The sequence below is a fragment of the Symphalangus syndactylus genome, chromosome 9, assembly GCF_028878055.3.
Source record: "Symphalangus syndactylus isolate Jambi chromosome 9, NHGRI_mSymSyn1-v2.1_pri, whole genome shotgun sequence".
Lineage (NCBI taxonomy): Eukaryota > Metazoa > Chordata > Mammalia > Primates > Hylobatidae > Symphalangus > Symphalangus syndactylus.
Window position 1 is genome coordinate 58,233,938 of NC_072431.2, and position 13,124 is coordinate 58,247,061.

At 41.7% G+C, this 13,124-nt stretch overlaps 1 protein-coding gene across 1 annotated transcript in view; it reads right to left on the bottom strand.

Moving 5' to 3' along the window:
- Window positions 1–12,754, bottom strand: part of CYP3A7 (cytochrome P450 family 3 subfamily A member 7) — a 70,095-nt gene extending 57,341 nt beyond the window's left edge. Inside the window, exon 1 of the mRNA XM_055292446.2 lies at window positions 12,722–12,754. The gene's annotated coding sequence lies outside the window, so the exon portion shown is untranslated. The remainder of the gene's footprint in view (window positions 1–12,721) is intronic.
- Window positions 12,755–13,124: the final 370 nt, after the last annotated feature.

Here is a 13,124-nt window from a genome sequence, read left to right on the forward strand (position 1 = left end):
CCTGCCCCTTCAAGTGCAGCCCATGCCTGACACCCAGCCCTCAATGCCCTATTCTGATCAATTACATGGTTATCTCCAGAACCATGGGGCCCTCTCTATCAGTGTGAATGGGTTGTCCACTCTGCCCAGTGCTATGACACAACACAGGGGAACAGAACCATAAGGGAAAATGTGAACAAGACCTTCACAGAACGAGTCATGCTGAGACCCAAGGTGGGGGTACTTCACCACACAGAGGGAACTGGGGAGACACCAGGAGCTCTGGGAAGGCAGAGATAAGGGGATCTGGAACGATCTGGGGTGAAGGCTTCCTAAAAGAGTGACTGTTTGCATTATCATCGACAGAGAAGTGTTTGTATAGAAGAGGGGAAGGTGAGAAGCATTTCAGGCTGTGAGAATGGTTCACCTTTTTTTAGTAATAAAAAAATAGAAAAAGTAGAAATTGCTTTTAACTTTGTATATTGAATAAGTAAGGAATGGCATCCCAACCATTTTCTTTATTATTATTATTATTATTATTACTATTATTATTATTGTTTAGACAGAGTCTTGCTGCATTGCCCGGGCTGGAGTGCAATGGCACAATCATGGCTCACTGCCACTTCAACCTCCCAGGCTCAAGCCATCCTCCTGCCTCAGCCTCCTGAGTAGCTGGGATGACAGGCATGCATCACCATGCCTGGCTAATTTTTTGGTGTTTTGTAGACATGAAGTCTGGTCTTGAATTGACTTGTCTAGGATGATCTTGAACTTGTGGCCTCAAGTGATCCTCCTTTCTCAGCCTTGCAAAGGACTGGGATTACAGGAATGAACCAGAGGCCAGCCACTTTATTATTAACAAGGTTGAACATTTCTTTATTTTTGATAGCTGTGTTTCTTCTTTGATAAAATGTTCATGTCCACTCAGCTCTGCACCCAGTGGACTGAATAGACATCTACAGAAATCCACACCCCAAATCAACAGAATATACATTCTTCTCAGCACCACATCACACTTATTCTAAAATTGACCACATAATGGGACATAAAGCACTGCTCAACAAATGTAAAAGAATGGAAATCACAACAAACTGTCTCTCAGACAACAATGCAATCAAATTACAACTCAGGATTAAGAAACTCACTCAAAACCACACAACTACATGAAGACTGAACAACCTGCTCCTGAATGACTACTGGGCAAATAACAAAATGAAGGCAGAAATAAAGATGTCTTGAAATGAATGAGAACAAAGACACAACGTACCAGAATCTCTAGGACACATGTAAAGCAATGTGTAGAGGGAAATTTATAGCACTAAATGACCACAAGAGAAAGTAGGAAAGATCTAAAATCAACACCCTAACATCACAATTCAAAGAACTAGAGAAGCAAGAGCAAACACATTCAAAAGCTAGCAGAAGGCAAGAAATAACTAAGATCAGAGGAGAACTGAAAGAGATAGTTTCAAAACCCTTCAAATAAATCACTGAAACCCAGGAGCTGGTTTTTTGAAAAGATCAACAAAATTGATAGACTGCTAGCCAGACTAATAAAGAATAAAAGAGAGAAGAATCAAATAGACATAATAAAAAATGATAAAGGGGATATCACCACCGATCTCACAGAAATACAAACTACCATCAGACAATACTGTAAACACCTCTATGCAAATAAACTAGAAAATCTAGAAGAAATGGATAAATTCCTGGACACATGAACCCTCCCAAGACCAAACCGGGAGGAAGTTGAATGTCTGAATAGACCAATAACAGACCCTGAAATTGAGACAATAATTAAGAGCCTACCAACCAAAAAGTCCAGGATTAAACGGATTCACAGCCGAATTCTACCAGAGGTATAAAGAATAGCTGGTACCATTCTTTCTTTCATTTATTTATTTATTTTATTATACTTTAGGTTTTAGGGTACATGTGCACAATGTGCAGGTTTGTTACATATGTATCCATGTGCCGTGTTGGTTTGCTGCACCCATTAACTGGTCATTTAGCATTAGGTATATCTCCTAATGCTGTCCCTCCCCCCTCCCCCCAAACCACAACAGTCCCCAGAGTGTGATGTTCCCCTTCCTGTGTCCATGAGTTCTCACTCTTCAATTCCCACCTATGAGTGAGAACATGCAGTGTTTGGTTTTTTGTCCTTGCGATAGTTTACTGAGAATGATGTTTTCCAGTTTCATCCATGTCCCTACAAAGGACATGAACTCATCATTTTTTATGGCTGCATAGTATTCCATGACGTATATGTGCCACATGTTCTTTTTTTTTTTTTTTTTTTATACTTTAGGGTTTTAGGGTACATGTGCACAATGTGCAGGTTTGTTACATATGTATCCATGTGCCATGTTGATTCCCTGCACCCATTAACTCGTCACTTAGCATTAGGTGTATCTCCTAATGCTGTCCCTCCCGCCTCCCCCCACCCCACAACAGTCCCCGGAGCGTGATGTTCCCCTTCCTGTGTCCATGAGTTCTCATTGTTCAATTCCCACCTATGAGTGAGAACATGCGGTGTTTGGTTTTTTGTCCTTGCGATAGTTTACTGAGAATGATGTTTTCCAGTTTCATCCATGTCCCTACAAAGGACACGAACTCATCATTTTTTATGGCTGCATAGTATTCCATGGTGTATATGTGCCACATTTTCTTAATCCAGTCTATCGTTGTTGGACATTTGGGTTGGTTCCAACTCTTTGCTATTGTGAATAGTGCCGCAATAAACATACGTGTGCATGTGTCTTTATAGCAGCATGATTTATAGTCCTTTGGGTATATACCCAGTAATGGGATGGCTGGGTCAAATGGTATTTCTAGTTCTAGATCCCTGAGGAATCGCCACACTGACTTCCACAATGGTTGAACTAGTTTACAGTCCCACCAACAGTGTAAAAGTGTTCCTATTTCTCCACATCCTCTCCAGCACCTGTTGTTTCCTGATTTTTTAATGATGGCCATTCTAACTGGTGTGAGATGGTATCTCACTGTGGTTTTGATTTGCATTTCTCTGATGGCCAGTGATGAGGAGCATTTCTTCATGTGTTTTTTGGCTGCATAAATGTCTTCTTTTGAGAAGTGTCTGTTCATGTCCTCTGCCCACTTTTTGATGGGGTTGTTTGTTTTTTTCTTGTAAATTTGTTTGAGTTCATTGTAGATTCTGGATATTAGCCCTTTGTCAGATGAGTAGGTTGCAAAAATTTTCTCCCATTGTGTAGGTTGCCTGTTCACTCTGATGATAGTTTCTTTCGCTGTGCAGAAGCTCTTCAGTTTAATGAGATCCCATTTGTCGATTTTGGCTTTTGTTGCCATTGCTTTTGGTGTTTTAGACATGAAGTCCTTGCCCACGCCTATGTCCTGAATGGTATTGCCTAGGTTTTCTTGTAGGATTTTAATGGTTTTAGATCTAACATATAAGTCTTTATCCATCTTGAATTAATTTTTGTATAAGGTGTAAGGAAGGGATCCAGTTTCAGCTTTCTACATATGGCTAGCCAGTTTTCCCAGCACCATTTATTAAATAGGGAATCCTTTCCCCATTTCTTGTTTTTGTCAGGTTTGTCAAAGATCAGATAGTTGTAGCTATGTGGCATCATTTCTGAGGGCTCTTTTCTGTTCCATTGATCTATGTCTCTGTGGTGGTACCAGTACCATGCTGTTTTGGTTACTGTAGCCTTGTAGTATAGTTTAAAGTCAGGTAGCGTGATGCCTCCAGCTTTGTTCTTTTGGCTTAGGATTGACTTGGCGATGCGGGCTCTTTTTTGGTTCCATATGAACTTTAAAGTAGTTTTTTCCAATTCTGTGAAGAAAGTCATTGGTAGCTTGATGGGGATGGCATTGAATCTATAAATTACCTTGGGCAGTATGGCCATTTTCACGATATTGATTCTTCCAACCCATGAGCATGGAATGTTCTTCCATTTGTTTGTATCCTCTTTTATTTCATTGAGCAGTGGTTTGTAGTTCTCCTTGAAGAGGTCCTTCACATCCCTTGTAAGTTGGATTCCTAGGTATTTTATTCTCTTTGAAGCAATTGTGAATGGGAGTTCACTCATGATTTGGCTCTCTGTTTGTCTGTTATTGGTGTACAAGAATGCTTGTGATTTTTGTACATTAATTTTGTATCCTGAGACTTTGCTGAAGTTGCTAATCAGCTTAAGGAGATTTTGGGCTGAGACAATGGGGTTTTCTAGATATACAATCATGTCATCTGCAAACAGGGACAATTTGACTTCCTCTTTTCCTAATTGAATATCCTTTATTTCCTTCTCCTGCCTGATTGCTCTGGCCAGAACTTCCAGCACTATGTTGAATAGGAGCGGTGAGAGAGGGCATCCCTGTCTTGTGCCAGTTTTCAGAGGGAATGCTTCCAGTTTTTGCCCATTCAGTATGATATTGGCTGTGGGTTTGTCATAGATAGCTCTTATTATTTTGAGATACGTCCCATCAATACCTAATTTATTGAGAGTTTTTAGCATGAAGGGTTGTTGAATTTTGTCAAAGGCCTTTTCTGCATCTATTGAGATAATCATGTGGTTTTTGTCTTTGGTTCTGTTTATATGCTGGATTACATTTATTGATTTGCGTATGTTGAACCAGCCTTGCATCCCAGGGATGAAGCCCACTTGATCATGGTGGATAAGCTTTTTGATGTGCTGCTGGATTCGGTTTGCCAGTATTTTATTGAGGATTTTTGCATCAATGTTCATCAAGGATATTGGTCTGAAATTCTCTTTTTTGGTTATGTCTCTGCCAGGTTTTGGTATCAGGATGATGCTGGCTTCGTAAAATGTGTTAGGGAGGATTCCCTCTTTTTCTATCGATTGGAATAGTTTCAGAAGGAATGGTACCAGTTCCTCCTTGTACCTGTGGTAGAATTCAGCTGTGAATCCATCAGGTCCTGGACTCTTTTTGGTTGGTAAGCTATTGATTATTGCCACAATTTCAGAACCTGTTATTGGTCTATTCAGAGATTCAACTTCTTCCTGGTTTAGTCTTGGGAGGGTGTATTTGTCCAGGAATTTATCCATTTCTTCTAGATTTTCTAGTTTATTTGCATAGAGGTGTTTGTAGTATTCTCTGATGGTAGATTGTATTTCTGTGGGATCGGTGGTGATATCCCCTTTTTCGTTTTTTATTGCATCTATTTGATTCTTCTCTCTTTTCTTCTTTATTAGTCTTGCTAGTGGTCTATCAATTTTGTTGATCTTTTCAAAAAACCAGCTCCTGGATTCATTAATTTTTTGAAGGGTTTTTTGTGTCTCTATTTCCTTCAGTTCTGCTCTGATTTTAGTTATTTCTAGCCTTCTGCTAGCTTTTGAATGTGTTTGCTCTTGCTTTTCTAGTTCTTTTAATTGTGATGTTAGGGTGTCAATTTTGGATCTTTCCTGCTTTCTCTTGTGGGCATTTAGTGCTATAAATTTCCCTCTACACACTGCTTTGAACGTGTCCCAGAGATTCTGGTATGTTGTGTCTTTGTTCTCGTTGGTTTCAAAGAACATCTTTATTTCTGCATTCATTTCATTATGTACCCAATAGTCATTCAGGAGCAGGTTGTTCAGTTTCCATGTAGTTGAGCGGTTTTGAGTGAGTTTCTTAATCCTGAGTTCTAGTTTGATTGCACTGTGGTCTGAGAGACAGTTTGTTATAATCTCTGTTCTTTTACATTTGCTGAGAAGAGCTTTACTTCCAACTATGTGGTCAATTTTGGAATAGGTGTGGTGTGGTGCTGAAAAAAATGTATATTCTGTTGATTTGGGGTGGAGAGTTCTGTAGATGTCTATTAGGTCCACTTTATGTAGAGCTGAGTTCAATTCCTGGATATCCTTGTTAACTTTCTGTCTCGTTGATCTGTCTAATGCTGACAGTGGGGTGTTAAAATCTCCCATTATTATTGTGTGGGAGTTTAAGTCCCTTTGTAGGTCACTGAGGACTTGCTTTATGAATCTGGGTGCTCCTGTGTTGGGTGCATATATATTTAGGATAGTTAGCTCTTCTTGTTGAATTGATCCCTTTACCATTATGTAATGGCCTTCTTTGTCTCTTTTGATCTTTGTTGGTTTAAAGTCTATTTTATCAGAGACTAGGATTGCAACCCCTGCCTTTTTTTGTTTTCCAGTTGCTTGATAGATCTTCCTCCATCCCTTTATTTTGAGTCTATGTGTGTCTCTGCGCGTGAGATGGGTTTCCTGAATACAGCACACTGATGGGTCCTGACTCCTTATCCAGTTTGCCAGTCTGTGTCTTTTGATTGGAGCATTTAGCCCATTTACATTTAACGTGAATATTGTTATGTGTGAATCTGATCCTGTCATTATGATGTTAGTTGGTTATTTTGCTCGTTAGTTGCTATAGTTTCTTCCTAGCCTCGATGGTCTTTACAATTTGGCATGGTTTTGCAGGGGCTGGTACCGGTTGTTCCTTTCCATGTTTAGTGCTTCCTTCAGGAGCTCTTTTAGGGCAGGCCTGGTGGTGACAAAATCACTCAGCGTTTGCTTGTCTGTAAAGTATTTTATTTCTCCTTCACTTATGAAGCTTAGTTTGGCGGGATAGGGAATTCTGGGTTGAAAATTCTTTTCTTTAAGAATGTTGAATATCGGCCCCCACTCTCTTCTGGCTTGTAGAGTTTCTGCTGAGAGATCAGCTGTTAGTCTGATGGGCTTCCCTTTGTGGGTAACCCGACCTTTCTCTCTGGCTGCCCTTAACATTTTTTCCTTCATTTCAACTTTGGTGAATCTGACAATTATGTGTCTTGTAGTTGTTCTTCTCGAGGAGTATCTCTGTGGCGTTCTCTGTATTTCCTGAGTCTGAATGCTGGCCTGCCTTGCTAGATTGGGGAAGTTCTCCTGGATAATATCTTGCAGAGTGTTTTCCAACTCGGTTCCATTCTCCCCATCATTTTCAGGTACACCAATCAGACGTAGGTTTGGTCTTTTCACATAGTCCCAAATTTCTTGGAGGCTTTGTTCATTTCTTTTTATTCTTTTTTCTCTAAACTTCCCTTCTCTCTTCATTTCATTCATTTCATCTTCTATCAGCAATACCCTTTCTTCCAGTTGATCGCATCTGCTACTGAGGCTTCTGCATTCTTCGCGTAGTTCTCGAAACTTGGCTTTCAGCTCCATCATCTCTTTTAAGCCCTTCTCTCCATTGGTTATTCTAGTTATCCATTCTTCTAATTTTTTTTCAAAGTTTTTAACTTCTTTGCTATTGTTTTGAATTTCCTCTCGTAGCTCAGAGTAGTTTGATCGTCTGAAGCCTTCTTCTCTCAACTCATCAAAGTCATCCTCCATCCAGCTTTGTTCCATTGCTGGTGAGGAACTGCGTTCCTTTGGAGGAGGAGAGGTGCTCTGTTTTTTAGAGTTTCCAGTTTTTTTGCTCTGTTTTTTCCCCATCTTTGTGGTTTTGTCTACTTTTTGTCTTCGATGATGGTGATGTACAGATGGGTTTTTGGTGTGGATGTCCTTTCTGTTTGTTAATTTTCCTTCTACCAGACAAGACCCTCAGCTGCAGGTCTGTTGGAGTTTACTAGAGGTCCACTCCAGACCCTGTTTGGCTGGGTGTCAGCACCGGTGGCTGCAGAACAGTGGATTTTCGTGAGACCACAAATTCAGCTGTCTGATAGTTCCTCTGAAAGTTTTGTCTCAGAGGAGTACCCGGTTTAATGAGGTGTCAGTCTGTCCCTACTGGGGGGTGCCTCCCAGTTAGGCTGCTCAGGGGTGAGGGACCCACTTTAGGAGGCAGTCTGTCCGTTCTCAGATCTCCAGCTGCGTGCTGGGAGAACCACTACTCTCTTCAAAGCTGTCAGTCAGACAGGGACATTTAAGGCTGTGGAGGTTCTGGCTGAGTTTTTGGTTGTCTGTGCCCTGCCCCCAGAGGTGGAGCCTACAGAGGCAGGCAGGCCTCCTTGAGCTGTGGTGGGCTCCACCCAGTTCGAGCTTCCTGGCTGCTTTGTTTACCTAAGCAAGCCTGGGCAATGGCGGGCGCCCCTCCCCCAGCCTCGTTGCCGCCTTGCAGCTTGATCTCAGACTGCTGTGCTAGCAATCAGCAAGACTCTGTGGGCATAGGACCCCCCGAGCCAGGTGCGGGACACAATCTCCCAGTGTGCCGTTTTCCAGGCCCGTTGGAAAAGCGCAGTATTAGGACGGGACTGACCCGATATTCCAGGTGCCGTCTGTTACCCCTTTCTTTGACTAGGAAAAGGAACTCCCTGACCCCTTGCACTTCCCGAGTGAGGCAATGCCTCGCCCTGCCTCGGCTCGCGCACAGTGCGCTTCACCGACTGTCCTGAACCCACTGTTAGGCACTCCCTAGTGAGATGAAAGCGGTACCTCAAGCAGAAATGCAGAAATCACCCGTCTTCTGTGTCGCTGGGGCTGGGAGCTGGAGACCGGAGCTGTTCCTATTCGGCCATTTTGGCTCCACATGCCACGTTTTCTTAATCCAGTCTATCGTTGTTGGACATTTGTGTTGGTTCCAAGTCTTTGCTATTGTGAATAGTGCTGCAATAAACATACGTGTGCATGTGTCTTTATCCAGCATGATTTATAGTCCTTTGGGTATATACCTAGTAATGGGATGGCTGGGTCAAATGGTATTTCTAGTTTTAGATCCCTGAGGAATCGCCACACTGACTTCCACAATGGTTGAACTAGTTTACAGTCCCACCAACAGTGTAAAAGTGTTCCTATTTCTCCACATCCTCTCCAGCACCTGTTGTTTCCTGACTTTTTAATGATTGCCATTCTAACTGGTGTGAGATGGTATCTCATTGTGGTTTTGATTTGCATTTCTCTGATGGCCACTGATGATAAGCATTTTTGCACGTGTTTTTTTGGCTGCATAAATGTCTTCTTTTGAGAATTGTCTGTTCATGTCCTTCACCCACTTTTTGATGGGGTTGTTTGTTTTTTTCTTGTAAATTTGTTTGAGTTCATTGTAGATTCTGGGTATTAGCCCTTTGTCAGATGAGTAGGTTGTGAAAATTTTCTCCCATTCTGTAGGTTGCCTGTTCACTCTGATGGTTGTTTCTTTTGCTGTGCAGAAGCTCTTTAGTTTAATTAGATCCCATTTGTCAATTTTGGCTTTTGTTGCCATTGCTTTTGGTGTTTTAGACATGAAGTCCTTGCCCACCCCTATGTCCTGAATGGTATTGCCTAGGCTTTCTTCTAGGGTTTTTATGGTTTTAGGTCTAACATTTAAGTCTTTAATCCATCTTGAATTAATTTTTTATAAGGTGTAAGGAAGGGATCCAGTTTCAGCTTTCTACATATGGCTAGCCAATTTTCCCAGCACCATTTATTCAATAGGGAATCCTTTTCCCATTGCTTGTTTTTGTCAGGTTTATCAAAGATCAGATAGTTGTAGATATGCGGCATTATTTCTGAGGGCTCTGTTCTGTTCCATTGATCTATGTCTCTGTTGTGGTGCCAGTACCATGTTGTTTTGGTTACTGTAGCCTTGTAGTATGAAGTCAGGTAGTGTGATGCCTCCAGCTTTGTTCTTTTGGCTTAGGATTGACTTGGTGATGCGGGCTCTTTTTTGGTTCCATATGAACTTTAAAGTAGTTTTTTCGAATTCTGTGAAGAAAGTCATTGGTAGCTTGATGGGGATGGCACTGAATCTATAAATTACCTTGGGCAGTATGGCCATTTTCACGATATTGATTCTTCCAACCCATGAGCATGGAATGTTCTTCCATTTGTTTGTATCCTCTTTTATTTCATTGAGCAGTGGTTTGTAGTTCTCCTTGAAGAGGTCCTTCACATCCCTTGTAAGTTGGATTCCTAGGTATTTGATTCTCTTTGAAGCAATTGTGAATGGGAGTTCACTCATGATTTGGCTCTCTGTTTGTCTGTGATTGGTGTACAAGAATGCTTGTGATTTTTGTACATTGATTTTGTATGCTGAGACTTTGCTGAAGTTGCTAATCAGCTTAAGGAGATTTTGGGCTGAGACAATGGGGTTTTCTAGATATACAATCATGTCATCTGCAGACAGGGACAATTTGACTTCCTCTTTTCCTTATTGAATACTCTTTATTTCCTTCTCCTGCCTGATTGCTCTGGCCAGAACTTCCAGCACTATGTTGAATAGGAGTGGTGAGAGAGGGCATCCCCGTCTTGTGCCAGTTTTCAAAGGGAATGCTTCCAGTTTTTGCCCATTCAGTATGATATTGGCTGTGGGTTTGTCATAGATAGCTCTTATGATTTTGAGATACGTCCCATCAATACCTAATTTATTGAGAGCTTTTAGGATGAAGAGTTGTTGAATTTCGTCAAAGGCCTTTTCTGCATCTATTGAGATAATCATATGGTTTTTGTCTTTGGTTCTGTTTATATGCTGGATTACATTTATTGATTTGCATATGTTGAACCAGCCTTGCATCCCAGGGATGAAGCCCACTTGATCATGGTGTATAAGCTTTTTGATGTGCTGCTGGATTCGGTTTGCCAGTATTTTATTGAGGATTTTTGCATCAATATTCATCAAGAATATTGGTCTGAAATTCTCTTTTTTGGTTATGTCTCTGCCAGGCTTTGGTATCAGGACGATGCTGGCCTCATAAAATGTGTTAGGGAGGATTCCCTCTTTTTCTATTGATTGGAATAGTTTCAGAAGGAATGAGCTGGTACCATTCTTTCTGAGACTATTCCAATCAATAGAAAAGGAGGGAATCCTCCCTAACTCATTTTATGAGGACTGCATCATCCTGATACCAAAGCCTGGCAAAGACACAACAACAAAAAAAAAGAATTTTAGACCAATACCCCTGATGAACATTGATGCCAAAATCCTCAATAAAATACAGTGTCTAGACTCACATGGTTCCATGTCAAGGCAGAGGCTGTGCTGGACAAGCTGTTTAGTTTCTTTCCAGCTCTCCTCTGTTTGGTAGAGTAATGCCACCTTCGGTTCCAATGAGAGGGTAACAGAAAAGCCAGTCATCTATTGCATGTAATTGTGTTGGCCTAAGGAGGGCATGGTCTACACTATGGCTTCTGACTCCTGGGCTGCACCAGCATCATCTAAGGCTAAGGTATTGTCTGCCTGGCTGCCCGAGTCTGTAGTGACAGCCCCACAACATGGCAGACCACATACAGAGTGACACATTTGATGTCCCTGTGTCCAGGCTTGAAGCAGATGAGATGCCAACCTGTTTGCCCTTTGAGTGACCTCCACTAGGGGGCCAGGACCCATGAATATCTCTTTGGAGTTCTGCCCCGAGAGCTGAGGAATATTTTCTCACTTCATATGGATCCTACCTGGATGACTTTGCTATCGTCACTGGCTCACAGTATTGCTTACTCCCCTGCCTGACAGTTTAAGACAATCTGCTAAGCAGGTATATTCAAAAAGGAGTTATTAAAATAAACTGTCAGGCATCTATATTTAAAAAGACATATGCAGTCTTGTCTTAGAGATACACATTCGTGCATTAGACTCATATTCCTGATATTATTCTAGAAAGGTGACGTTATTTTACACACATTTATTGTCACAAATACTGAACTAACAGCCCTCTTTTATCATCCGGAAGGAACATGCTGGAAATAATCTATCTCCAAAAAATTCTGGTTTAAAAGCAAATGAATGTAAACTATATCAATTCATTTTAAAATGTTAGAAAATGGAAATCATGTTGCCACAACTCACTGAATTCCTAAGCTTTCTATGAAAGAAAATCAGGTTTACATTTTCTATTTTCATGTAATTGTGGTTCCCTACTCTTAATAAAAGTCAAATTGAGGTAGAAGACAAATGTGACAGGTGGAGCCTCCACTACCCACAGTGGAAAGTAACTCTTCTCTCCACCTGCTCTAGGATGCCAGGAATCCCACCAGTGAGAGGGTTCGCCCTCCGTACTATAACATAAACGGGGAAAAAATGTGTAAAATCCAAATTGGCTTTCACAGCTCCTGCCTTTACAGGCTGCTAGTAGATTCCCATTAGGTGAGAAACAAAGCTCTATATTAATCCTAGCCTCCCAGAGACTGGAGGAAAAAGATTAAAGCAAAGAATAAATCCTCAAAACTTCCTCCAGGTCTCCTTTGCTCTAGAGATTAATCATTGCAAGATAAACAGTTCTGTGTATGACAGGGTGGAGGAGTGAGTCATAGGAGGGAGGGGATTTTCAGGGGCATGGCACAGGAAAGAGGGAAGAGCCAGGGGACAGCTTCCTGTGAAGTCTTGGTGTTCCCGGTGCGTTATGTAAATGATATCCTGGGGTGGAAGTTAGGGGAGCGGGGACCACCAGGTCTACAGAGGAAGAACTTCTACACACCCCTTCCAGCAGACAGAGAACCCAGAAAACGAAGGTAATGAGACAAAAACCCAAGCTGCTCCCTCCTGCCCCCAGAATCCCCAGAATCTGGGAAGGGGATGAGGATCACACTCCCCATCATGTTCAGCAGTTTGTAATCTGCCTTTGCTGAGTTTTCATTTACTAGTATAGGTCAAATCTAACCTAATTAGGTCATTCCCACTACCAAATGCTGTCCCTAAACCCTCCTAGTTACCAAAATGAGAAGGTGGCTGGGACAAATGCTTATTTATTTCTTCATAAATCTGCATAAGATCAATAATAACCTTTATGTGTTTGTAGCATCCAACAATTAAGCTACTCCTCCTTGAACATCTCTTTTGATCTTCAAAACAGATAAGGGAGCAGAGGCCTGAGTAGCACCCCAAGTCCAAGTTAACAGAGGAGAGGAATCTGGACAGTTACTGACAGAGGAGCACCAGGCTGACAGCCAGGAGAAGCCAGGTTTCCACCGCCAAATTTGGGATGAGGTCTGTCGCCACTTTCTTTCCTCAACTGTCTCCTCTGAGTCTCACTTTCAGCTGTGTGCTGCTGTTTGCTGGGCTGTCTGCCTGGAGCTTCCCTGCCCTGCACAGCAGTCTTAGGCTAAGCTGCTGAAATGTTTATGTGCTGGAGAAGGAGGTGGGGCTGCAGCTGCAGCCAGTAGCAAAGAATCACACACATCCCTTTCTTGACCTCCTTTGAGTTCATGTTCTATGAGGAATCATAAACGACTTAATGAGTGTTATCAGGGAGTCCAAGGAATCTGAGTTCTTATTAGAAACTGAAGTGGAGCCATTGGCATGAAATCTTTTTTTTTCTTTTTTAA